The 25,944-nt window shown below is 42.2% G+C and overlaps 1 protein-coding gene across 2 annotated transcripts in view; it reads left to right on the forward strand.

Annotated features, from left to right (window-relative positions):
- Positions 1–13,517: 13,517 nt before the first annotated feature.
- NAP1L1 (nucleosome assembly protein 1 like 1) overlaps positions 13,518–25,944 on the forward strand; it is a 29,196-nt gene continuing 16,769 nt past the window's right edge. For both annotated transcript variants that reach the window (XM_082280577.1, XM_082280578.1), the window contains exon 1: positions 13,518–13,601. The gene's annotated coding sequence lies outside the window, so the exon portion shown is untranslated. The remainder of the gene's footprint in view (positions 13,602–25,944) is intronic.

Below are 25,944 nucleotides of genomic sequence, written 5' to 3' on the forward strand. Positions count from 1 at the left end.
ATGCTTGCATGGCCTCTAGTAAGATCCACCAGAAACAGAGGAAAATCTTAACCTCTAGGTTCATCTGCCATCTTTGATGGAAAATCAGCTTGAGCTGTAATCCAGGAAATCCTTGCTAGATGCTCAGGCTGATGCTCTTAATAGTTTTGCTCTGCTGAAGGCTCTGGGCTGGATGGTGTCTTAATGAAATGAGTGTGCTGCTTAGGGGAGCAAACTGTCCCTAGAGTTTGACTCTGCAGGGGACAAAAAACCTGCCCTCAGAGTCACCTCTTGTTGGTTAAGTGCAAGATAAGGAATGACAGGGCAAAGGAGAAGCAAGAACAAGTAAGTAGCCTCATTTTTCCAGCTGCCTCATCTCTTCCTTTTGCAAAATCATTTCAAAATTGCTTTCTTCCTACAAAAAATGTCTTTGGGGCTTTATCAGAGGTACTTTAAATTAGAATTTGCATTGTTTTTTGTTTTTCACAACCCTTTATTTCATTTATGGCACCTGCAAAACGCCACCTGTTCTTGACAAGGATTATTCTGAATGCAACACACAGATCAAATGGAACGTCTAGAGCCCTGAAAAGTGTTCTAAACGTATGCCATAACCATGAAGCTAAGAAAGGGATACACAGCCTGCAAATCTAAGATTTTCCCCTAAAATTACACAGTGGCCATTAGAAACCACCTGCCTACTGGATGAACTTCTGAAGTGCACCGGGCTCCTGTGGAGAGGAGAAGGAAACAGAAGGAGAAGGAGCATCAGGCTGCAGTTTGCAGGACTGCAAGCACAAATTTCTGTTTCCAGAAGGAAGAATTAAATTTGTCAAGATAAGAAATAGTACAGAATAATGTCTCTCTGTTCTCAGGAACACTGGAACAGAGTAGTAAGTGGTGTGTCCTACCCACGAGGGCAAATGCATCAAAGCAGCAAAGGTGGGAGAGAACTGGGAAGGACTGTGTGTGGTTGATGGCATGCCATCCACCTCCAAGTGACCCAGTGCATATTCCCAGCAAACATGACTAATGCAGATGAGGCAGATGAAATACACATGCTCATACTAAGGAAGAAAAGAACATAAATTATACTGTTCCAGTGCTCTAATCCCATTTAACAAAAGATGCACACCAATGAGATGAAAAAGCAAAGCAAGGAGCAACTGTAGGTATGGCTGAAAGATGCCGAGTGGTTCAGTTTGGGATCTATGCAGGAGTGCTCCCAAGGGCTGGAGCAAAGCTCTCTCCTTTGCTGATGCATGCTCTGCCTGCTGCTTAATCCTGGGGGATTTTTAATCCTTTTCCAATGGCTATGCAGGGCTTTCAATACTTGCTTTTTGCAACAGATTTCCTAGAGCATACAGACTTTTATCCCAACACTTCAACCAGTCTTGACAACATCCATTTAAGTCCAAAGAAACAAGTGAGTATTATACCGACTATAAACCAACTTCATTGTGTTTTGTTGCTGAGTAATGCATGAAGAAGATTAGGCCTGCAATCACCTATCACTGCATCTGCTTCAATTTTTTTCCAGAACACTCTGACAGCAAAAAACAACAAAAAACCCCAAAACAAAAACAAGAAACAAAACCCCCAAAACCCACAGTGGTAAGTAAACTAGTGAGAGTAAAGGGAATATTTATACACATAGACAGTGCAAGTAGTTAATTATCTGAAGCCAATGAATTAAAATTCAGGAGGCCACACACATTATTATTTCCTCTGAAGCTGTTCTTCCATTCTAGCTATGTCGAAAGTGCCTTTTATTAAGGTGCCAAAACTCAAACAGAAAATACTTATTGTTTTAATGGTTTGAAAAACTGTGTATCTTTCCTTATAGAACCCTCAGGTCCATGCAGCTGCACTTTGCTGTACCTGCTTTCCCAGCCTAGCAGATGTTTTCAGTTCCTTGGTAGGAGTATGAAAACAAATAGGTGTAATGCTAGTGAGACCTTAGGTAAGTATTATCAGTCACAGTCATTGACTACCGAAACCGAAGGCTAAAATTGGAGCCAGGGTTAGAGACTCCACTGAGCTGCAGTACAGCACCAAGGGGACCCACACAGGAGGGAGACTTGAGCTGCCTGCAGGCCACGCGCACCAGAATGAGGAATGACACAAGACCACGTCAAGAAGCCGAGTTCAGAGGGCAGCACACCAATACTGCCCATTTTGGCACAACACAAGAAGTCAGTAGGACTGGGATTAGACTGACTGTTTAGCAGCAGGAATGAGGGCAGCAGGAACAGAAGCATGGCTGGAATACTCAGCATCTAATGAGATCCTGCGAGACTGAAAAGCATTCAGGTGGCTGGCTACTGCTGTCTGCCTCATGGGATTTGGAAGGAATAGCTGTAGATGTAGATGTTTTTGGAGTAAGCAATCAATTTAATGAAACAGAATTCCTCCAGTTCATTGACTATCAAGAGCATATACTTGCAAAGCACTATTTCATCAACTCATATTTTATCATCTAAAAAAAACTAGGGCTCTGAGCATGCTAGACATTCATAAATATTTGGAGCACTTCTTGCCTAGGAATTTATATCCCATTTACAAATTACTTAATTATTGTATTCCTATTTCTCTAATACAAGTAATTCCACTTGAATGTTATAAAATGTTATGTAATGTGTAAGATGTTTTAAATATCATGACATTCTAATGAATGTATTCATGTCTGAATATCTAACAGGAAACAGTATTTTCAAAAAATGCTTTACTGATAGACTGCATAATGAAATGTAGTAGTTTACAGTAGTAAATGTTTATATTAGTATTTTACGGTACATAATATATTGATATGTGAAATGCCACTACTTGTGTAGCTACAGATAACTTAAAACCAATATGTTACCCTAAATGTAAAACTGGTTTGGTAGAGAAATCGCAAGAGCTCCAAGGTACAATTTACTTTGTGGACAGACAAATCTTCCCTAGAAATTTCTGAATTCTGGAATTTACTGAAGACTTGTTGTAAAATTCAATTTCATAATGTTGAATTTACATAGAATACCTGATTTTTACAGAACAAATGTAATTATGCTTGTCCATTCCTAAATAAAAGGTGGTAATCTTTTTTAACTGTCTGTATTGCCAGTGATGGCTAATGCTTATAAATTATTCATGTTGTAATCATATTATTTTTCATTGTGCATTAGCAGTGAATTCATGACTGGATGATCAGCTGTTAGGAAGAAATCGGAGAATCTGGCCTTTGACATGGGGGGAAATTTTTTTTCAGAATCCCTTAAGGGATTTTGCAGAAAGGCTCTTTTCACCCTTTTTTCTGACTTCCTCGTTATTTTATCCACCATTTATTATTCTTTTTGAGCTGAAAAAAAAAAAGGCTATTCCACAGTAATGTTTTTTCAAGAAGTTGTTTATGTAACAGATGTACATTTGGATTAACAAGTTTGCTTTCTGTCTCTTCTCTCTGCATAGCTTCACTGTTGGATCAGGTTGCCTCTTTACCTTTATGGTGTCTCGATTGGATGAATTCCCCAGGCTTAAATGCTGCTTCATAACCAGGTATTTCCAGCTCAATGCAGATTTGTTCACTCGAGGGACACATACTCACCATAGCAGTTCTAGGCTATCATCTAGACCTTATCATCTAGACAGTCCTGACCCGCTGTCTTGTCCTTCTGGCATCAGCAACAATACTAAGAATTGTTGCTTCCTGGAGCAGCAAATTAATGAGAAAAGGTATCTTGAGGACAAACACCACATCTGCCCCAAAACAACAGAGCTGTGCTAAGGGAAATGAGAAACACATCATATAATATTTGCACATCTGCCCACACCTGGAATTTTTCAACCATCAACAAGAACCAGAGAGTGATTCTGGAGCACCTGAGGAAAATGGACTCAGGGAGCCAGGTGAAATTGGGCAGAGATGTTATCCTTGCAGACCCAAACCCAAGCCAAACAACTACTGACTGTATCTATACTCTCTCCATTTCAGACCCAGGCACTGCTGTGGGAAACAGAAAGGAAAAACAACACTAAACTTGCGAAATAAATATACTGGGCAATTTGCGTTCCAGGCATTCTAGGGCACTCAGGTTTGGCAGTACAAGCTGCCCAGACTGCTTCTAATCTTCAGCTTTCTGTTCTTCACTTTAGATGTTGAAAATAGTGCTAGAGAATTTATGTGGATTCATTAAATGCACACACATATTTGAGATCATCCTCTAGGCCTTGTATTGTCAACAGACAGAAAGAGGCATTTCTACAGCGTAAGTCCCACCTTCAAACAGTTAAAACAGCCCAGGTGAATTACACTGTATGAAGGCTTATCTTTCTCCACTATTAATGCAACACAGGAAAGTGGTGGTATTGAAGTCGAGAATGCCTAAAGTCAGGTGGAATTAATTCCACCCCTTATTTTTAAAGGATTTTAAAGCCTTTGCTCTCCTTTGCTCTCCTCCCATACTTTGCAACTTCCCTTTATTTTTCTCCCTAGTTTCTTCCCTGCCTCCTTTTTCAGCTGATGTAGCAATACCACAGAGTTCTTAGGAACCCCAGGTCTGCTTATTGCAGTGGGAGACAGAGAAAGATGAAAAGCAAAAGCATCAAAACAAAGCAAAAAACCAGAATGATAAGCAAAAAAGTCAAAGCAGTTTTAGCAGTACCATCAGCTTTTAAATACTGTTATATTTTGTAAGAAACTAGCCTAAATTAGGCTACAGATATGATTTGAAATGTGTAGAGATTATAAGGCCAAATGATGCAGAAGCAGTCTGCTCTCCTGCAGAATGCTAAAATGCTATATTTATAACTGGGACTCAGCATGGCTTTCTAGAAAGAGACCTAATAAATAACAGAAAATATAGACAACTTCCACTTCCCCAAGTATGAATGCTCTCTTTCACCATGCAAATCTGTCATGCAAGCCATAGCGAACAATTTTGATTTGCCTTCCTCATGGACATTCTGGAATTAATCAGATGACATGTGAGCATTGTGTATGTGAGGCATGCTGTGCTACTGTTCTGGTGGTTTTAAACTAATGGTATTACATTGCATTTTTCATAATGAAAAATTTAGCTGAGAGTCTTTTTGCAGCTTTTCTATCTCACATCTTTCAACATCAAATGCCAACAAGGCTTTTATGTAAATATCATAGAATCACAGATAGTCATCTAGTCTGAACTCCTGCTCAAAGCAGGAACAGCTAGAGCAGGTTGCTGAGGGCTGTGCTCAGTTGGGGTTTGAGTATCTCCAAGTATTCAAACTGGTATCCTGTGCTAGTGTTTGATCACTCAGAGTGAATAATTTTTTCCATATGTGTAAATGAAATTTACCATATTTCAATTTGTGTCCGCTTCCCCTTGTCTTTTCACCGGGCACCACTGAGAGGAGTTTGGCTCTGTCTTCTTTATTACCCCTAGGCAGGTGTTCATAAATATTGATAAAATTGCCCTGAGTATTCCCTTCACAAGACTAAACAGTCCCAGCTCTCTCAGCCTTTCCTCCTATGAAAGATGCCCCAGTCTCCTAAGAAGGACAGCTTTTTTCCAAAGCTGGTATGTACATCCATGTCTTACTGAAGAGCCCTTCAAAAAGGGAAGGGACTCAGCACTACAGATTCATCTCACCAGGGCGGATCAGAGGGGAAGGAACACCTTCCTAGACCTTATGCAACCCAGGAGGCTGTTGGGTCCAAACTTTCACTCTGTCTTCTGAGACCTGGAACTCCTGAAGGCAAATCTTATCTGTGAAAATGGAGGCAAAGGCAGCATTGTGCATCTTGGCCATTTTTGTGTCATTTGTTTGTCCTGTTCAACACAGGGCCCTTCCAGCTGAGACACTTGTAGGAGCCCTTCTGGTGGCCTTTCATGTCCCTTAACAGATTCAAGTCCTGGTAGGCTTTGCCTTTTTTAATGCTATTCTTGCATGCTCAGACAGCATCTCTATATTCCTTACAGGTTACATATCCCTAGTCCCACCCCTTGTGATGCTTCCTTTATATGACAGCATTTTTTCAGGAGCTCATTGTTTGTCCATGGAGATCTCTTGCCACCTTTGTTTGGCTTTCTGCAAATCAAGATGGACTGCTCTTAAGCTTCGAGGAGGGGGACCTTGAAAAATTAGTAAACTCACCAGGACCTCTCTTCTCTGCAGGCCTATCTCCTATGGGATTCATCTAAGTAGGTCCCTGAGCAGGCCTTTTACCAGGAAAAGTGTAAGAACTTCCCTCATAATGTTGTTATTTTAGCACTTTCTTATTTGGGTGTATATGCTTGAAGTCCCCTTCAGTCCTGCACTGCTGGTTTCAAGGTCTCTCTTTTTTACCCTGCATCTTTTACTTGTCAGCCCAGGCCATCCCTTCCTCACTTGACTATGGTTGTCATTTCCCTTTCCCATCTTTCCCATTTTCAAAACGTCTTATACCATGTTGGCCAGCCTGTTTTTGGCCTGCCTACTATGGTGGGATCCCATCTCTTCCCCAATGATCTTTGATCCTCACAAAGGGCCCAGGCTCATAAAAAAAAACCCTCTGTCATTGACACGAGCTGCACAATCACTTGTTGGTCCGAAGGATTCATTCGCTCCATGTCCAGCCCTTCCCCTTCACCAGCAGGATCAAGGACAAACGCATTTGGCCCCCATGCTCTTGCCCACAGTCATGTAGACACACTCCATACACTTCATGTCTTCCCTGGTAGTAGCTTTGGTGTCCACCTGGAAGTGCAGCAGGGGTCAATATTCTGAGGACTGGGCAAGCCACATCAGTGTCTCCACAACGTCCCTGATCTAAGCCCCTAGCAAGTAGCAAACCTCCCTAGAAATCAGTTCAGGTGGGTAAACGGGGCCTTGAGCAATATCAATACCCAGCATGATCTGATCAAAAGTGTGCTTTGGCTATTTCAGTAAACAGGATTTAAGCATCTGAGAACCCCACTGGTACAAACTCTTCCAGACACCCTCTGGGACAGAACTGGTGTCAGCCCCTGCCATACTGTCCTAAGAATCTGCATTCAAGATAGTGCAGCCATTGGCCCAAACTCAAAGACCTTCAGCTGAATATCCTTACCTTTCCTTGTGACTCCTCTCAGCTCTAGCCCCAAGCCAAAGCTACAGAGGAAGCAGTACAGGAGCAAAGAGAGAAAATGAGTCTTACGCAAGTTTTAAACATGCACCATTTCTTACAAATTTACTTAATAAAGCTTGTTCATATCCCTATATTTACATGCTTCAGACAGCTTTCATCATGCAGCTGATCAGGCTTTGAATGAATACTTGAAGTGCTGTGTTTTGTACTGTAATTTTGAGGCACCCTTAAATTTTTTGCTGACTGGAGCAGCTACCATTCTATCCACCTGTATTCTGTACAGCTATGTGGTGCCAAGGCACCTGCCTTCAGGGAAAAAAAAAAAAGTTTTGCTCATGTTGCTGAAGAAAACAAACATTTAGAAAACTGCATTGAGAAAAGCAAGCAGTGTCTGTGTCTATGTACATTGAAGATTCATCATCTTCTGAGAAATCCAGCTACAAGGGGGGAAGGAAGTAGCTCTCCTGCGCTAGGTCATACTCTGACTAGAGCTGCTGAGAATTTTATTTTAAAGGTCAAGGTCATACATTAAGTTGGTTATTGTCAATTCATTGAAAATAAATTGCTTGTCCAAAAGGGTTAGTCTTAGCAAATGTTTCAACTCAAGACATGTATGGGACAAAAGTGCTGAAATTGTCAAAGTTCCATTTTGCTATTTTTAAATTACAAAATGCAAGATTTGACTTTATTATGACTTTTAGTTGCAAACATTAGAATTAATGCTAATAAAGGGATAGTGAAATAGTAAGAATAAAATTAAACAACTGAAGATGATCTAAATGGAATGTTTGTAACTGCTCCATCTGTGATTTTTTAGAGGGAAAAAAGGAGGGAGGGAATTCTGTCCACAAGAATGGGTTATTGTTTTTTCCCCCTTATTTGAGATGCTATTTTTTTTTATCATAGGGCTCCAAACCATTTCCTGCCTCACTGTGAGGGTGAATATATATCCAGGGGTGCTACTGTGGGCACTTGAACAGCAACAGAGAGTTCTGGCACTGGCTAGTGCACTCTCTTACCATGAAAAAACCAAATCAAATCAAACCAAACTCCAAACCGTTAAACCTGGTAAGGTCAAAGAATTGGAGTAGTTTAAGGGAGTGAGCTTACTCCTATCATGTATAAGCTATTGGACACCCTTTAAGTTATGTATTACATTCCTATGAAACCAAAGCAAACCCCTTGACTGTAACTATCAGTTTTCATGGCATTTATTTTCTCAAGTGAAGTGACCAGTAATACTAGAAACAAGAACCCCTCTGGACATAGTTTTCCTGTTAGTATTAGATACATTTGTGTTAGATACTGTGTTAGTGTTAGATACATTAGCACCAATCTCAGGGACTACAAGAGATACAGCTTCTTTTTCTATTATTACTTAACTAATTCACATGCATTATAAAAAGATTTGTTCTAATGTAATGATTTAATAATTCATTAGTTTCCACATACAGCTTCTCTAAAAAGTCTATTCTACAGTGACATTTCAGTTAGCACTCTTGATTTTTCCCCAATAAAATTATTTCACAGTAAGTACAATATTAAAAACAACAAACAAACCTGTAGGGAGTTCTAGCCCCCAGCAATCACCCTAAAAATACCAAGTGTGCTGTACTTGAGATTTTAACTTCTGTACTACCTCTAATGTACTTGTACATACATTTCTTCATTGTTTTCAATACACGTGAATCATTTACATTTTTTTGTCCCACTTTATCACTATACACAGTATCCCTATTTTCTCTATCTCTCCTCTAGGTTTGGATTTTTTCTGGTTTTTTCTTTCTGTTACTTTTAATTTATACCTTGTGCATCTATGCGCAATCGCTGTAATGTAAGGAAGAGTAATGATTTAGTCCCTGGACAGTTAAAAATACTGAAAAATGAAAGATGTTGAAGGTTTATTGTATCAAAAAGTGTATAATCTTATTTCAGCACTTCACTTTTTTTTCAAACCACGTAATTTTTCTTTGTCTTTTATTACAGTATGTCAAAGGTTACACACACTGTATTTCTTTAGTTTGCTGCTAACCCCTGCATTCCCTGAGGGAAAATTTGCACTCATTTCACAAAAGTAGAAGCAAGTGCAAACCAGAAACCTGTGAGAACTGTTCACTCAGCTCTGCAGGGGAATTTGCATGATTTGCCATGTGTTATCTCAGCAGAACTTTCTATGCTGCCTGTGGCACTGTTTCTAAACTGTGACTTTCTTTCTGGGATGATGTGTTTCCCTTTATAAAACAAGTAGCTCCTCAAAAAGTAAACAATACAAGGAAAAACTAACCAGCTCTGTGCTGTGTCATTCATTGTCTAGCCATATAATTTAGAATAATCCAGTAAGAGTTGAAAGAATTGCTTTTAGCCACAAGAAAGCAATCTAGTCTTTTTAAAGGAATACTCTGGATTCTCTGTTTTCACTGTGTACTGATTAACCTAGGAGTTCCACATGGGGTTTCAGTGCTATTTGAAATTGTACCCAGGAAAAGGCATCTCTTTGTGGCACTTGGAGGTTTTACTCTGTAAATGGTTGAGTGTTCTCATTTTCAGTGACTGATGATAACTTCCATGGTGATTGTAGCTCAGCCAGCTACCAGAGACACAAGTAGACAAGGAGCACTCATATCATCCATTGCTGTAACTCAGTGCTCACATTTGCCAACAGATTTCAGGAGACAGTAACCTTGGGCAATTGGTCCTTTGGAAAACAGTCAGGGTGAGCTGTTCTGAAATCAGCTACGATCAGAAGAGAATGTCTTGTCATAGCTTTTCATACATTGCAGGCTTGCAGTGCTGATCAGGACATGAGTCCTGTAAAACTGAGCGTTTGTTAGGTGCCAAACCTGTGCTAGTAGTCTGAAGGGATGTCTACGTGTTCAGGTAATCACATCCAGGTTCACACTAAGGATCTTCTGCATTTTTCTAGTAGTACAAAGGAGACTGAAAGCAGCTTTAATGTTCAGTGAATCAGCTGCCACAGCGAAGTACTTGATCCGAAGTAAGCATACTAAGCTTCATGGCCAACACATTTCTCTAGCTAAGGCACTGTGGCTTTAGCTTGGCTGTAGCCTGAATGCAGCACAAGCACACTGGATGCTGTGCTTAGCGAGACTGAGCCTGGATCTCAGTGCCAAACCCATCTGTTCTGCAACAGGCTGTTACAGAAACACCGGTTTAGCCTCCTGCAACAGCATCAGTGCTTGACCTTCTTCAGGGCCCACCATGTACAAACCCAGAGCTGTGCTTCAGCCCTGAGTGCCCTCCAGGCTTCTGGAGACAGCCTCTGCTTGAGCCCCCCTCCACAGTCAACGACTGGGTCAGTGATGCAAGCTCTGCGGGGAAGGACTGAGAAGGGAGCATCACTGATAAGTGCTAGGCACTGAGGGAGAGGTCAGATTCCTTGGTATTGTATAGCTCCATGAGTAAGACACTCAACTAGCATGTGAGGGACTGGTTCAAACTCTTCTTCTGCTGATTTGGAGCAGCAATTTGACTTCAAGTCACTGTCCCCAGAAGACATATCCCAGCTTCTATGCTACAGGGAAGTTCTCCTAGTGTCTCTCATCAAGGTTCTTTGTCCCAGCTGGGAGAAAACAGTGTGTCTCTGTGTACTCAGTGACCACACCTCAACATTTCTTACACATACGTTCTGAGTCTTTTAAAAAAGTTTCAAGATGTAATATTAAAAAAACCCCATGTTTACAAGGAAAATATATCTATGTCAATATCTAAGATATTCTAAGGTTACTTTATTCCCATTATTCAAAAAATGGCATTAGTTTGATGTTCTGTGCAATTCCAAGGCAGTACATCAACTATCCAGACAGACTGAAACTAGAAGTTACAGAGCATGCTCATAGGAAACACACAAAAAGCAAAGAAAAATACATCAGTCATTAAAACTCAAAGTTTCTTTATATAATTTTCATGACTGTACAAATGTCAGGATAAGTCGAACCATTTGACAGCAAAACAACCGAAACTATAAAGCTTGCATGTGCATAAAATTCAGATATTGTAAGAAATAACTTTGTCTTTCCCTCTTTTCATACACCTGCGATGGCAGGTGCCACATGGAAGCAGGAGCTGTGTCCTTACATCCTGTCACTTGTCCCTTTCTAGCAGGTCACAGAAACTGCTTCTTATTAAAAAATGTTTCCATAACTTGTTTTAGCTGTTCTTCAAAAACTGCTAAAACGCCCTTGGTTAAGGACTTTGGTTTTATTTTGTCTTATGAGAAGGGGCTGACTTACTTGATTAATTCAAACCCCCAAAAGACATTTCCGAATTCTGGTTGAAAAGAATTTCCCTCCAACCTAGAGGTACGCTTCCAGCTTAGACATGCTTAGACCTGTGCCCAGTCCTTAGCTGTGGCTGTTGACTACCTTATGCTCTCTACTCCGCGCTGCTGGCTTCTGCAGGTCTCATTCCTTCTGTACCTCTTCACTGGGTGTCACCTCAGGGTTCTGCAGGTCACGAGGTGCTAGATCTCAGAAAGACAAGCAAGGTGAGCCACTGCCTTGTGAATCACTTGTTTACAAGCTGATTGCCACTTTAGCTGATTGAATAAAGGGAACGCCTGCAATAGCATATAATTGTTGTTGCAATAATATCAGTCGACTGCTCATTTTTACCAAATGCCTTCTGTGCATCTCTGCCCTCTTCATATTCCCAAGCAGCAGACACCTCGGATAAATAAGACACTAGTGTCCAGTGCAATTTTAAAAGGGTTGCAAGTGGGGGTAGAGGTATTTTAATTTTAGGATCATGTGGCATCTCCATCTCTGTTTCTCCCAATTCCTATCACTTGGACCATGCACCCCTTGTCCTGGGTCCTTCCTTTTCTTCCTTACAGTTTTGTGGTTTCTAGCTATTTAAAACTGCATGATATAAAGAAGCCCTTCAAAATTTCAGTGTGCTGGGGAATAGGAGGGCATCCTTAAGTTCTCTCCATAAACTTCTGTCTTGCAGATGGGATTTATTTACCACAAAGACATCTGCTTTTGGGGGCCAAGATTTTACTGCCAAACACTGGAACAAAGCTGGTGTGGCACCATATGGAATAGAATCCTTTACAGTTTCCTTGTTCTTAATATAGAATGTGTTGCAGATACTTGGCAGATCCACCACTTTTTCTTCTTCTTTTGCTTTCTGTTGTCATTTCCATTATTTAAATAGATACATTTACACTATAGAGTGCTTTGACAAGTAGATGGAAGACTTTGGTAAATTCCAAAGAGTACACATTAAGTATTTGGCAATATAATCCTCAGCAAACAGCTCTTATGCCATCACACCATGTGTCTGGCCATCCCACCTAACTATATTTGGAATCATTGGCTCATTCCAGCCAACGGGAGCTAGAAGTCTCAAAGACACTTACACTTCTGTAAGTTCAGAGTAGATCACAGATGTCTTCTCCAAGTGTGCTCCATGCTATTATTCAAGACCATGAGCATGGGACAGAAACCTTAGAATGGAAACAGTTTTAGGAAAGGCTTAGTTTGGACTTCGAAGTCAGGCATAACAGGCATTTGCAGGAAACCAAGTCCCTGGCAGGCAAGTACAGCCAAGTCAAAACGGGAGGGTTGAAGCTGTTGCTGCCTCTGGCTGTTCACGCCAGCCAAGGCAGAAATGGTCGAAACCCTGATGAAAGAGCTTTCGAACCACCGCAGTGCTCATCTTGTTCTTTCAAGGTAAGCAGTGCTGACTGTGGTTTTGTGGTACCTGTGGCCCGTGTGAGTAGAGTTTACCTGCCCGAGTAACTTCTACTGATACTCAGGTGCCTTCAGAAACCGCCGAGACGGGGCTCAAGGCAGCACCGAAGCAGTCGGAGCAGCATCACACCCTGACTGGCGGGCGGGTCCGCCCTGGCCCCGCTCCTGCCGGGGCGGCACCTGGCGGGTTGGCTGGCGGGCTTCCCCGCGGTGTGGGGCACGCTCCGTGGGCCCGCGGGCGGGCGGTACGTGAGCGGCCACACGTCCCGGGGGTGGCAGTGGCACGCATCCCGGGGGTGGCAGGGCCACACGTCCCGGGGGTGGCAGTGGCACGCATCCCGGGGGTGGCAGGGCCACGCGTCCCGGGGTGACAGGGCCACGCGTCCCGGGGGTGGCAGGGCCACGCATCCCGGGGGTGGCAGGGCCACGCATCCCGGGGGTGGCAGGGCCACGCGTCCCGGGGTGACAGGGCCACGCGTCCCGGGGTGACAGGGCCACGCGTCCCGGGGTGACATGGCCACGCGTCCCGGGGGTGACAGGGCCACGCGTCCCGGGGGTGGCAGGGCCACGCGTCCCGGGGTGACAGCCGGGGCGGCTCCGCGCGCGCCGCCGCTCGGGCCCAACGGCCCTCGGCCAAGGCCGGCGCGCGCTCCCGGGGCGGGCGGGCGGCGCGAGGGCGCGCGCACGCGTTGCCAAGAGACGCGGGCGCGGGGGAGGGGGGTTACGTGCTGACGTTAATTCTATATGAGCGCGAGCGGCGGGAGCGCGGGTCCTTTCACCGCCGGCCGCGCGGCGCCTCCGCCTCGCTGCTCCTGAGTCACCGCCGCCCGCGGGCCGCGCAGGTACCGCCGGAGCGCGGCCGCCGCCGCCGCCCCGGGCCGGGGGCGTGGGGGGCACGGGGGGCGGGCGGGGGGCGCTGGGCCCCTGCTCCCGCGCGGGGAGGCCGTGGGTGCCGGCCCGGCCTAGCGGGGCCCCGCGGCTGGCGGGGCGCGGGGGGCCGGCGGTGCCCGTGGCACACCGAGTACCCCCCCCCCCCCCCCCACTGCCCCCCGCGCCGGCCGCGGGGCGGCGGCGCAGCGCCGCTGCTGCTCGCCCCCGGGCCCACAGCGGGCAGCGCTGCTAGCCGCCTCCTGTGCGTCTCTCCGCCGCGCCCCGCGGAGCGCCCGGGCCGGGCTAGGCCGGGGCCCGTGGCGCGGCCGGCGCTGGGGGGAGGCGGGTCGGCCCCGCAACACGTGGGCGCCGAGCGGGGCCGCGCCTGGCGCGGCCGGGGAGCGGGAGGGCGGCGGGGCCGGAAAGCGGCGCGGGGAGGAGCCGGGTGAGCGTCCGGTCGGGCGCGGAGAGGGCGCGGGAGGCGCTCGGTGCCGGTCCGGCGCGGGGCCCGCGCGGGGTGTGCGCACATGGCGAAGCGGGGAGCGGCGGATGGCACCGCGCCGTGGCCTTGTGCCGCCTCCCGCGCCTCGTTCCCGCTCCCGCGCGGCGCCGCGGCGCGGGTGTGCTGTGCTGGGCTGCTGGCAGGGGGACCCAGAGATTCAGCCAGGGGACGGGCAGCTCCCGCGTCCTGCCTCAGGATGGAGTGGTGTCCGGGAGTTCAACATGTCGCTTCTCCGAGTACCTGTTAGCTGGTATCAGCCCAATTCGTGTCCCCAAGGAAGGCTGAGAAACTACCTGGAAGATTTAGTAACTACAGGTGGAAGTATTATCTTGTGTTCAGCATTTATCTAGCTCTATCTGCGTATAAAACATACTCTGTCTACTCCGTATTGGATGTTTAGGGCCTTACACTGCCAATACTTGTGAGGCTTTCAGTATTGAATTAAAAAACCTACCTCATTTGCTTGCAGGAAAAAACACAAGCCTTTTTTCAAGTGACTGGTATAGTAATTGTTCATCAGCACCTTCCACAGTTTATCTCCAAGCTCACTGTGGTTATGTACGTGTTTGAAGCTCTGTTGAGATGAACTTAACATTTCATGTTCTAACTCATTTGTGGAGGGCAAGAGAAGTGGGCACGGTGTCTGCCAGGTATGACAAATACTGTCGTCTGCTCAGCCCCTCTTGGGATTTTAACATCTGCTGGTAGGTCCTACATTAATCAGGCAGGAGATAGTGCCTGATAATTTTAATTGCAGTCATTAAATAAAACTTGAGAGAAGAGGTAAGGCCTAAGGCTGTGAGCTGCTGAAGGTAGTTTTTGACAAAAATGTTAATAGTTTTTTAGCAGCCTTCCTGCTGTGCCCGTTTTACAATGTACTCTTTAAAGAATGAGAGAAGCACTGTACTTTGAAGCAGGCTGAGTGGCTTCCAGTCTCTTGTAAGTCCAGAAATTATATTAATCCTTAGTGGAAGATAGAATTTAAAATCTACATACATGGAAATTTATGTGACTTGGATGCTTCTGTACCAGACAAAAGTTGAGGCCTCTCAGGCTTTGGGTACCCGAACCATTGATATAAGTGCTTAGAACAGGCTGTGATACCTAAGCTTGTGTTTGTGTGTCCCACTTAGTCCTGTGAGGGTGATACATGTTAGCAGTCTTACTGCCCTCCACTTTCTCTGTGTTTTGTCACAAGTCTCGGATATCACAGACTCTTGGTTTCTTAGGACAGAGTTGTAGAATGTTGGTTGTGTGCACAGGTGGTAGATTGGTGTTTTTCAGAGCTCCTAGTGTTTCTCTGACTTTGACAAGACTAGGAAGTGAGTGTTGGAAACACGTAGAAGTACTGTGCTGCATCTGTGCTGCCAGCCCAGTGTTGCCAGAAGTGCCAGATCTGCTGCAGTGCTGTCTGTTTATGAACAGCACAGTAATGCTCCTGCCATCCTTGTGCATCGTCTAGCCCCTGCCTCACTCAGAAACTATTCCTGGAAGCAGGTGGGGGTCTTGTTATGGTGACCTGCTTACTGAGCACCCTGGAAATGGGTGGTGTGGTTTTTTCTTAGCTTTGAGCACGTGTGCATAAGCAAAACTGAAACCAAGGCACTGTGGGCATGGTGTTATGAACCTTTGTTAACAGAGTTTTCACAACCCTGAGTGAGACCTGGATCTTCTAGGCTGAGGCTGTGTCCCCTAATACAGAGCTCCACATCTACGAGAAAACTTTGGCTTACCCTGTACACTTGATAAAAAATTGTTTATTCACTTGGCTCCTGAAAGTTGAAGCAACTGTAACACGAAGAGCTTGACTCATCGTGGCAGAAATTGTGTTCCTTTAGGGAGTAAAATAGCTTGAGGATATTTATTTCAATAGTGAAAAGTCTTGGGAGGGGAAGAGGACAAGAATCTTGTATTTTGAATTTTGGTTCAATCCTTTGGTGAAAGCCAGCTTATTCCGGTAGAGCAACGGGTATAATGAACATGTCTCTGGTATCTTCACCTTTTTGCTAATGTAGTTATAACCCAGTTCATCTTAGGGTTCTTGTAAAACAGCTGCAAACATGGCATATCTCAAACTAAGGATCTGATTCTAAAGGAAACTGCAGGAATTGGACAGGTTACAGAAAATGGAGATGCAGGTGTTCTTTCAATGCCTGTTTGTTTTTCTGCATTTGTATATGCATTCAGTGGAACTTCAGCTCTGTGACTTTCCATGAACTGGGAGTGCTTTGGTATTTGTGAGGTACTGATAGCCATTTACGCAGAAGACAGTACTTTGCAGACCGAAATGAGACTTCTTAATGGTGGTTTTATTTTAGTACAGCTGAGGAGTCTTCTCAACTGGTCTGGGAAACTGCATTCCATCGAGCTTCTCCTTAGGGAAGCGGCTAGTAAATAATAGAGTGGAACTTCATAGTACAAATTGTGTCTAATCTGAAGAAGGGTTGTGATGGTAGGTTTAATGCTTATATGTCAGTTTTCATTTGGAAATTTCTTAGTGTTCAAAAGTGCTTATAATTAAAGCTAATTCAATCTATCTGAGTCTCACTCAGCTCAGAGGTTAGTGCATTTCCTCATCACCCAACATTGTTAATTTGGAGAGTAGGTCTGGTGTCATAATGTATTTGTCTAGAAAACCAGACATGCCCAGAAGGCATCACAGAAGTTGCTTGGGGATTTATTTGATGACCTTCTGAAAAATTAAGCTATTTAGAAGCTTTGTATGAGGGCTTTGAGGGCTTCCTACACTAAATGATTCTATGATTTTCTGAATCAGCAAAGTTAATGCAGAAAGAAAAAATCTTAATTACTGATGTGGCCTTGTGTATTTAGTCGTAACTTTTGATCTTAAGTTTTCAAGAAGAGTTCACATACTACAGATTAAAACTTCAGTTGCATTCAAAAGAAGAAAAAAAAGAGTTCACTAATTTACCTTTGATACTGTAGGGTTACTTATAAATAACTTAAGATATGAAGTAACTTTTATTTTCCTGAAAGATGAATATTTTAAATGAATTTGCAGAATCTGCTTAAAGGAAGACATCATCTGCATCTTAACTATTTGTCAGAGGTTAAACTGCAGGTCTTTCCTAGATGGAAAGCTGTTTAGATTTTAGTACTGGAAAATACAGATGCATTTGGGGGCTGTGTGCTTAAATGTGCATCTGCACAGACATGACTTGCAGTGGTGATGTCTCAGTTTAAATCTTAACTTGCCATAATGAATAGACAGTTTGCACATCAACTGTTTCACCTGGTCTTTGAGGCCTTTAGAACAAAGTACTACCAGTTTATCTGTAGTAGATTTTTATTTCAAAAGGTGAAAGCAAATTTCAGATATAAAAACTGTGGGGTTTGGATATACCTGTAGCTTTGAAGTATTCAATCGATGATTTTACATTTATTCTTAAAAAAACTACCACTACCAGCCCCCAAATAACAAACAAACAATGAAGAAACCTTTGCCCAAAACATCAGAGATACTAGAATTAGCCAAGTATTGAAAATTCTTAAGGTATTTGACAAAGTGGGTGCCTGGAAATCTGGAATGGACAAACCCCTATACTTCTAAGACCCAGGTTAGAATCATAAATGCTTGTTATCTTTTCTGACCATTTGCACTGTGATTAGTTCAGTCCACTACTTTATTTAGGTATTGTTTAATATGCAGTGTTTCAAAGGAAGGAGAAGCAGTTTTCAGATTTCTTGCCCATGAGGGAAAGTTTTGGTTTAGTTCAGGCCCTAGTTAAAAACTTGACAGGCATTGAAAGGTCAAGTTGAGGAACACAGGGTGGGCACATAAAAGAAAGATTGTTCATACTGAAACCAAGTTTGAATCAGTTCCTTTTGAACTTCTTGTTAACGTAGGTATTTTTGTGTCATTTCTTGTTGCTCTCCTCTCAAATACTGTTAATTTAAAATGTGAACCTCTTCTGTTGCTCAGGTATTCACGTTGCTAGGCCCTTAACTGAGCTGGTTCCTCTCTTCAGTGTTGAGCAGTGAATACAGTATTTTCATTCAGGGTACATGACTGAAATGCACGATGATCATATTTTGTGTTATGTGTTTCAGTCACCATGCATTCATTTCAGACCTTCCCACTTACGCATGTTGAGTAGAAGTCTTCAGTGGGCTGCATGCCATCGTGTGTGTTTTTGCATAGCAGGTTTCTGACCTTTTGAATTCTAAATTAGTAGGAATTGCATCTTTTTATTTGTTACTTTAGATTTTAATACTATTTATTTTGCCTCACTTGGGTCACCCTTTTAAGCCGTTGTTAATTTGTGATACCACAGTTTTGGAAATTACTAATCTTCAAATGTTTAAGTGTGAGCTGGTATACTGCTTTATGCTGTTTCTTGTATGTGCAGGGTGGCACCGTCAGAAACGTGCTTGCTATGTTTGAACAGGTGAGATCTTCATGACGCAGCCTCTTGATTCTTTTGCCACCTTCAGTGTTTTGGAGGCATCACGTACTTCTATAGTGGCACCAGAAGCACTATGGAGTGAAATTCACAAGAGAATTATTCTGAAGATAACTTTGTAAACAGTGCTCAAGTTCCATGGTTCAAGTTCTCTGTAGCCCTAGTACATGTTTACAGTTGCTTTTTAAACTGCACCTGTATTCATTAGAAAGTGACTTGCTGGAACCATAACTGTGGGCATTCTTCTGTTGGGTCTTAACTACCAGTTGTTGCATCTCATCCCAACAGCCTCCAAAATGTGTTAAACTTGTGGTTGTGTTCTTTTTTTGGTGCACACTAATTTGTTAGTTGAAAACTGGGTATTTTAAAGTTGATAGTTTAGTTAGAAGCTTGGCTTCCATGGAAAAAACACTGAATGGAAGCTAACAAAGAAGTTGCGAAATACATTTTAGGAATTTCACACATTTTCCACGTTTCAGCTTTATAGTGTTCTTTAAAGTTTCTTGGTTAGTGAATGAATTTAAAATTGCATTCATCACAAATTCTAGCAAAAAGCACACTTCTGAAACCTGTACATATTTTTCAGTGGTTTTTAACTTTCCTTTCACATAAGGATGCTTAGATGTTTTTGAAGTCAAATTGGATAAAAACTTTAATGCTGCAGCATGTGAGTTTTGCAGATAGCAATGTAATTGCCAATATGGTTGTGTTTGATTATGTGGCAATATAGGTAGCCAACTAATGCTCTCCTTCCCATTGTTTGATGTTGTGGCATGAACAAGTTGTTTTTATTTTTAAACTGTTAGAGTGCACTTTGCTACGTGAAGAACTTTGTTAAAACACAATTTTTTTTTATTACTTTGCCACTTTTTAATGAACTGAATACCTATACCAACATGGACCATATCAAGAAGTACTCTTTTGGAAATTTCAAATATTTCTTTATACATAAAGACTTTGATTTCAACCCTCTAGGATGGCTGCTGTTCTTCCCATTATTCATGAGAGAAAGTAAAACCTGTAGAAAGCTATACTGAGTAGTTTGTTTTAAAAGAAAATAAATAAAGGTCTTGTTAATTTTTTCCAGGTTTAAATCTGAAACTTGTTACATTTCTAATAATGAAAGATTGTTCTAAATAAAAATTGTTAGGTTTTCTGCTACAGAATCTTGGCATTCAGAACAAAGGCAACATTGTGTGTTAATTACCCTATTTTTAGAACATGATCAGGGAGCTCAGGTCAGTAGCATAGACAAGCATGCAGATATAATTTAGTCCTGCTTTTAAATTGTAATTTTGTAGTCCATCTACTTCTCAGTGTGTGGAGGTTCTTTCTGGTGAGAAACAGGCACTATATACAATGCAGTAAAAATGCTACAAAGATAGGAGTTCAGTATTTGTTGATTGAATCCTCATTTCCTGATTGAAAAATTGTTTCGAGGAAAGCTTAGAATGGGTTTCCACATGAATGAAAACAAATCCTGCAGTTACTGATAACAGTTACTTATATGTATTATCCCTCTGTTTTGTTTTGCAGATTTTGACTTTTTCCCATCAAGTAACTGGTATTCTCATGCAACTGTAGAGCACTTTAAAGTTGAAATGTGGAGAATGTGTTTTCATGCTGTAACATGTATACATGTATTGTGCAGAGGCCTGTAAGCACTAGTGAAATAGTTGCATTGGCAAATGGCTGAAGTTGATGCCTCTACCTCAGGAGTTATTAGAGAGTGCAAAGAAAAAACACTTGAAGGGGAGAGAGCAGACAGTTTCAGTTAATTGTGTTGTGTTACTTGGTTCAGCATTATCATATTTTAGTGATTTTTTTTTTGTTCTCTACAGCCAGATTCTGAATTTTGCCATATTACCGTAAGCTGAGATGTGGCAGTACGGTTTCACAGTAACTTCAAAGTTGCTTAACCCTTTTCATGAGTTGTTATGAAAGGTACGTGCTTGTGGCAGCCTCTGTCTCTTGACCTGCTGTTACTTGTGCGACTGAAGGTCTAACACTGTACAAAGAAATGCTTAAAACGTTTTTTAACTTTACAGTCATTCAGACTGGAAGATCGTTTAGAAGAGGAACTGGGTGTTCCCTTTATGAAAGGAATGTATCTAGCCCTTGGTGGTATGAGTGCTTCCCATCTTGGATATTTAAGCACATGCACATAGCTAGAAGTTCGGAGTGTGTTTTGTAAAATGCCGCTTCTCTTCTGAATTTCTTACCCTTTTCTGCTTGGTCAGGAGACCTTACTTCAGCTTCTGCTAAGGATTCCCATATATTGCCATGCCAGTTAGCATTTCTGTTGTTAACTGTGCATGTCTTTTGCACATAGTGGATGAGTTGGTGCTAGCACAGTAAGTTGTGTCAAAATGAAGGGATTTGAATTACTGCAAGGGTCCGGTGTCACCTTCTTGTTACTGTATTGAGGCACCTGATGCTTCCACTGACCATTAGCTCCTTAGTCTCTTTATCCAGAACTTAATAGCTTCTATATTAGTACTCTCGTCTTTATTGTATCACACTCCTGTTTTCTGTGCTTGTATTTGGGCAGACAGTTTTAATTATCTACTCTAGATTTGAAAATTTAAATAAATTTTGTCAAATTTGCTCCTACATTAACAGTTAGAAATCTTTTGTTAACATAATAATTTTGATGCACTAATAAAGGAATTGTCTCTGGGGAGTTTGGTGGCTGATAATGTCTTTCATCACATAGATATGGTATCTTGATGTTGTAGCACTGCACTGCTCTGCTCATTTAATTGACATTGATTTTTTTTTTTTTTTTTGGACCTTCAGCTTTCCTGAGAAGGCATATTTTTTCCCCAGGATGAATGATATAATCTGTTTAACATGTTTATCTGCCATGTTAAATCATAGAAACATAGAATTGTTTAGGTTGAAAAAGGCCTCTCCTCTAAGATTGAGTCCAGCTGTTAACCCAGCACTGCTGTGTTCACTGCTTAACTGTATCCTCAAGTGCCACATTACATATCTTTTGAATGCTTCCAGGGATGGTGATTGCAGCACTTCCCGAGGCTGCTTGTTTCAATGCCTGACAACCTTTTCAGTGAAGAAAGTTTTCCTAATATACAATCTAAACATGCCCTGGCATAACTTGAGGGCATTTCCTCTCATCCTGTTACTTGTTAACCTGGGAGAGGAGACCACTTCCCACTCAGCTACAGCCTCCTTTCTGGTAGTAGTAGAGAGTGATGAGATCTCCCCTCAGGATAATAATAGATACACTCTCCCCTTGTTTCATGACCAGTTTTCATGCTGGTGGTAATAGATGCATGAATTTGATCTCACACGTATAAAGGAAACACTCGGTCTTCTACTTTATTCCCTTTTTAAAATGGCATTTTCAGCCTGATGTATTATTTGATTGGCTCTTTTTGAAGAAGAGCTAAATGTTCTCCTGGTTTCTTCTTTTCTCTCGTAACGATTTCCCTACCCAGTGATATAGTAGAAGTGGGATAGCTTCTACTAACAGTTTTGGAATGATAGGTGCATTTTTTAGGTTGTAGTACCAAGACATTTGAAGTGTGAAGCTCTATACCGTGTACTGTACACTTTTTAAACAGTTCATTCAGTTCTCACAGAATTGTTTAGGTTGGAAAAGACCTTTAAGATCACTATGCAGAGCATCTGAGCTCTTCAAAGTTACAAACCTCTGTTAAGAGGTTTTGAGGAAACTACTCCAGACAATTATTTTGAACATTTCCAGTCAAAGAGTGCTTTCTAATGGATCTCTACACTGTTTTAATTTTTGTTTTCTGTATTTAATGATGAGTATGTAAGGAGAAATCTTACAAGTTGTCCTGGAATTCTAGGCAAGAACATCAGTTTGAAGTAACTTGTAGTGAATGTATTGCTCTTGAGTTTCCCAGTCTTTAGTGAGAGTTGAACTTGGCTGGTATGATGTCATTTGTCTGGCACCTTTGGTTTCTGCACACATTGCAAATAGTTTACCAGACTTAATCCTGATGATTTTTTTAATACAACTAGCTGTCCTCCAGCTGGACCTCCCATTTCTTCACTGGCATCTGACTTAGTCCACTGCTTAGTTTGTTATGTTACATTGCAGCTTCTGAATGCCCTATAGAGCTCCTTTGTTCTAGGTATTTTCTGTTAATGTATTGCTTTCAGTTGCCCAAGGCTTGCCAGGGACAGGAAGAGGCTGATATGCTAGTCTGTGGACAAGCTGACTTGTATTTGTAGTGCTCTGAATTAGTGACTTCTGAGGAAATCAGTTTATGCAAAATGAGTATTTCTTTTAAAAGTGTGGCTTAACAAGGCTTGGCTGTAGTTGGCATCTCATGGCCTCAAAAAGCCCATTTGTGACTCTTGAACAACTTGAAAAATTTCTTTTAATTGCTATTCCAAGGTAATTGTGTGAGCAGTTTGTCTAGAGAAGGGTAAGAGGTGTTTCCTGAAAAGGAGGGTTATGGGTACTGTTTGTGTCATGTTATGCTCAGAGATGCTGAGCAGCTGAGATGTGTTGTGAGCCTGCCAGCCTTAGGGCTTGTGCAAAAATGCTGTTGTTTTGCTGGAGGAACTGTGTCTCAGGAATGTCTTGCTGCCTCAGCTGACTTGTCGTTCACCTTGCTGTGACCTGTCTTCCTGAGGAAGAGCGGATGTCCGGGTAATCTAATAGTGGCCTGCTTACTTGGGACATGTAAAGCTGGTCTGGAAAAAAAGGGTTTCTTACCAAAGCCTGTGTCCTAGCTGTAACATGGCTGGTGCCTCTGTGCAAATTCAGATTAGTTTCTGTGTGGATAAAGGAAAGATTAGGAAGTGCTGAACACTTAGTTTGTATTTCTATCTTCACTTGTGCAAAATCACTTAGTGAAGAAACAATAAGCCTTGAAAACTGAAAGCTCACTTACGACTAACTTGAGGATGAATACATGAACATTCTGCATGTATCAAACTCCATTTCTTGAAAAACATGGCAGATTAACAAGATCAAGTGTTCTTTATGCCTAATGAAAATAGCAAATTGTCATACGGTTTTGATAAGTTTTAAATTTTAGGGGGATTTTTCTAATTTTTAGTAATTCTGCAGGATGTGCTCAAAACTGTGGGTAAGCTAGTGCTAGTCTTCTAACCTTTCCATTTTGATAAAGAACATGCTTTCTTGTGATGGCAGGTAGGCTTAAGATACCTGTATGAAAGAGGTTTTAAATTTGAACCTTTAGGAAACTTACACAGTAGCTTGCTTTTCTGTACTTTTGCTTTCTTTTTGTAGCACAAACTTCCTACGCATTCTCTTTAAAGCGCTGCAAAGATAATGTAACTGTTTCTTTTCTTCTGTGTATTTTTACAATGAGCAGCAAAACATTGTAAGCAAAGCCTGTGGGCACCTTTGTATTTGACCATAATGCAGTCTACTGCATTCAAACAGCTGGTGGCTGTAGCTGTTCAAGTAACAGGGAAATAAAATATTTTACTAATAAGGTTTTTTGCATGCTGGCTTTATACAGGGATGGAGACTACCCTTTATTTGTGCTCATAAGCCTTTTCTTGCAGTGAGGAGGCTTAGATTCCAAGCAGTATCTCAGTCCAAAACAATCACCTAGACACTGAGGCTTGAAGTAATACACCAGGAGTAGCCAAGTTTGTTATAATCCTGCATTGACAACTGGTGAACTGATATCTCCCTGGAACTACTTCAGGGAGTGATGGAAGTGGTTCTTGTTGCTCACATGCCAAGGTACAGCTGCTGTCTACAAACCTAAATGCACCTATGAATGAACTAGGACGGACAGCTGTGTCTTATGGAAAGTGGAGTGATAAGAGTTCTATATTTAAATATTTAGTGTTGGGGAGATAGTGCAAAATAAATACTGCAGTGATGTATTCTAACGTTACTGATTGTGGTATGTAGTGTATTTGAAACTCTGAAGACTAGATCAGGACCTTGTACTGGGTACTGCACAATGATAGTGGAGTTTGTTTGCTCTTAAGGAATGCATTTTCTCAGTGCATTTCTGCAGTGTTTTTGTTTCTCTTTGGCTTTTTTTAGCCAGTAGAGCTGTGTTTGCAGAGAAGCTTATGGTTGTTAAAGTAAATGACAGTAAACAAAATGGAATGCAACTACATCTCTTCCATGCTAGTGGGTTGCACAGATTAGCCTAAATGTCTGCCAGCATAGTTTTCTTGGCAGTGCCTTATAGTCTCCTTACTCAAGAACAGTTGTCTAGAGCTGGCACATAATGGTCGTGACAGACACTAGTATCTCCTCAGTTTTCAGAAGATCTCTTCCAACTGTATGCATTCTGATACTGAGTTGTGTAAAAAGTGGAGGGAAGATTAAAGGATGGAACATGAAAAAAAAACTGATGCAAGGAGAATAGGAAAAATTGGATATGAGAAACACTAGAGGGAGGCTCTGAAGTTGACAGCTGCTTGATACAGTCTATTTTAATTTCAAAAAAAATCTTTGAAGAACGTTTTTCAAAATCTTTGAGTGAACTGGGCCATAATTTGAAAACATAGTGCTTGCATGGATGGTTTAAGAGCTAGAAAGCAGAGGGTGATAACTGCCCATTGCTATGAGGAGAGAGGCAGATGCTGGAGTCCCACAGGGTGCTGTAGCAAGATGAATGCTTTTAGCAGGGTCAGAAGTGATCTTGAAAAGAGGATGAACAGTGAAAGGATGGATGAAAGTTTATGATGACAAGTAGTTGTTCAGAGGGTGAAAACAAGGGCCCAGTGAGAAATTCAGTAACACCAGACTGCTGGTGAAACTTCCTCTGCTACACAGTTGCGTAGTGTAGAAAAATCTTAGTTCTGAGCTGAATATTGCAACTCAGAAACTTGAGCGATATCATCAGCTTACCTGCATGGTTTGGGGGAAAATGAGGACTCCCTTCTGAAATAAAAATTTATGACATTGTCGAATACCTGCACTTCTGAGCCAGTGTGTTTTTTCTGAATGGGATTGAAAGGTAGAAGTGTTTCTGGGGGAATTCTTACCATGTCATTGCTTTTTTCCAAGGCATTGGCCAATGGCTGTTGTTGGAGATAGGATGGCTGTTTCTTAAAGTTTTTAGACATCATTTGTTCATAGACAGCCTTATTTTCATTTAGGAAAAAAAAATTTAACTGTAGAAGTCGATCTCTTTCAGAAAACCTCGAAGGTGTTTCAGCTGCTGTTTCATCTAGCCCACTGGCTAGGAGAGACCACAGGGTTTGTGCTGCCACTGGTCATACGTTTGTTGAAAGAACTGCCTTTCATTTAATGGATGTTGAAGCTTTATTTGATAGGGAGAACAGAGAGAGGAAATGCTGGTCGCTGCAAGGAGCATTGCTGTGTTCCATTTGCAGAAAAATGTGGGGAAGGGCAAGTGAGCTGTGCATCATCTTGTGTTCTTTTGCACA

The sequence above is a fragment of the Coloeus monedula genome (genome assembly GCF_965178545.1).
Source record: "Coloeus monedula genome assembly, chromosome: 4".
NCBI classification, from domain to species: Eukaryota; Metazoa; Chordata; class Aves; order Passeriformes; family Corvidae; genus Coloeus; species Coloeus monedula.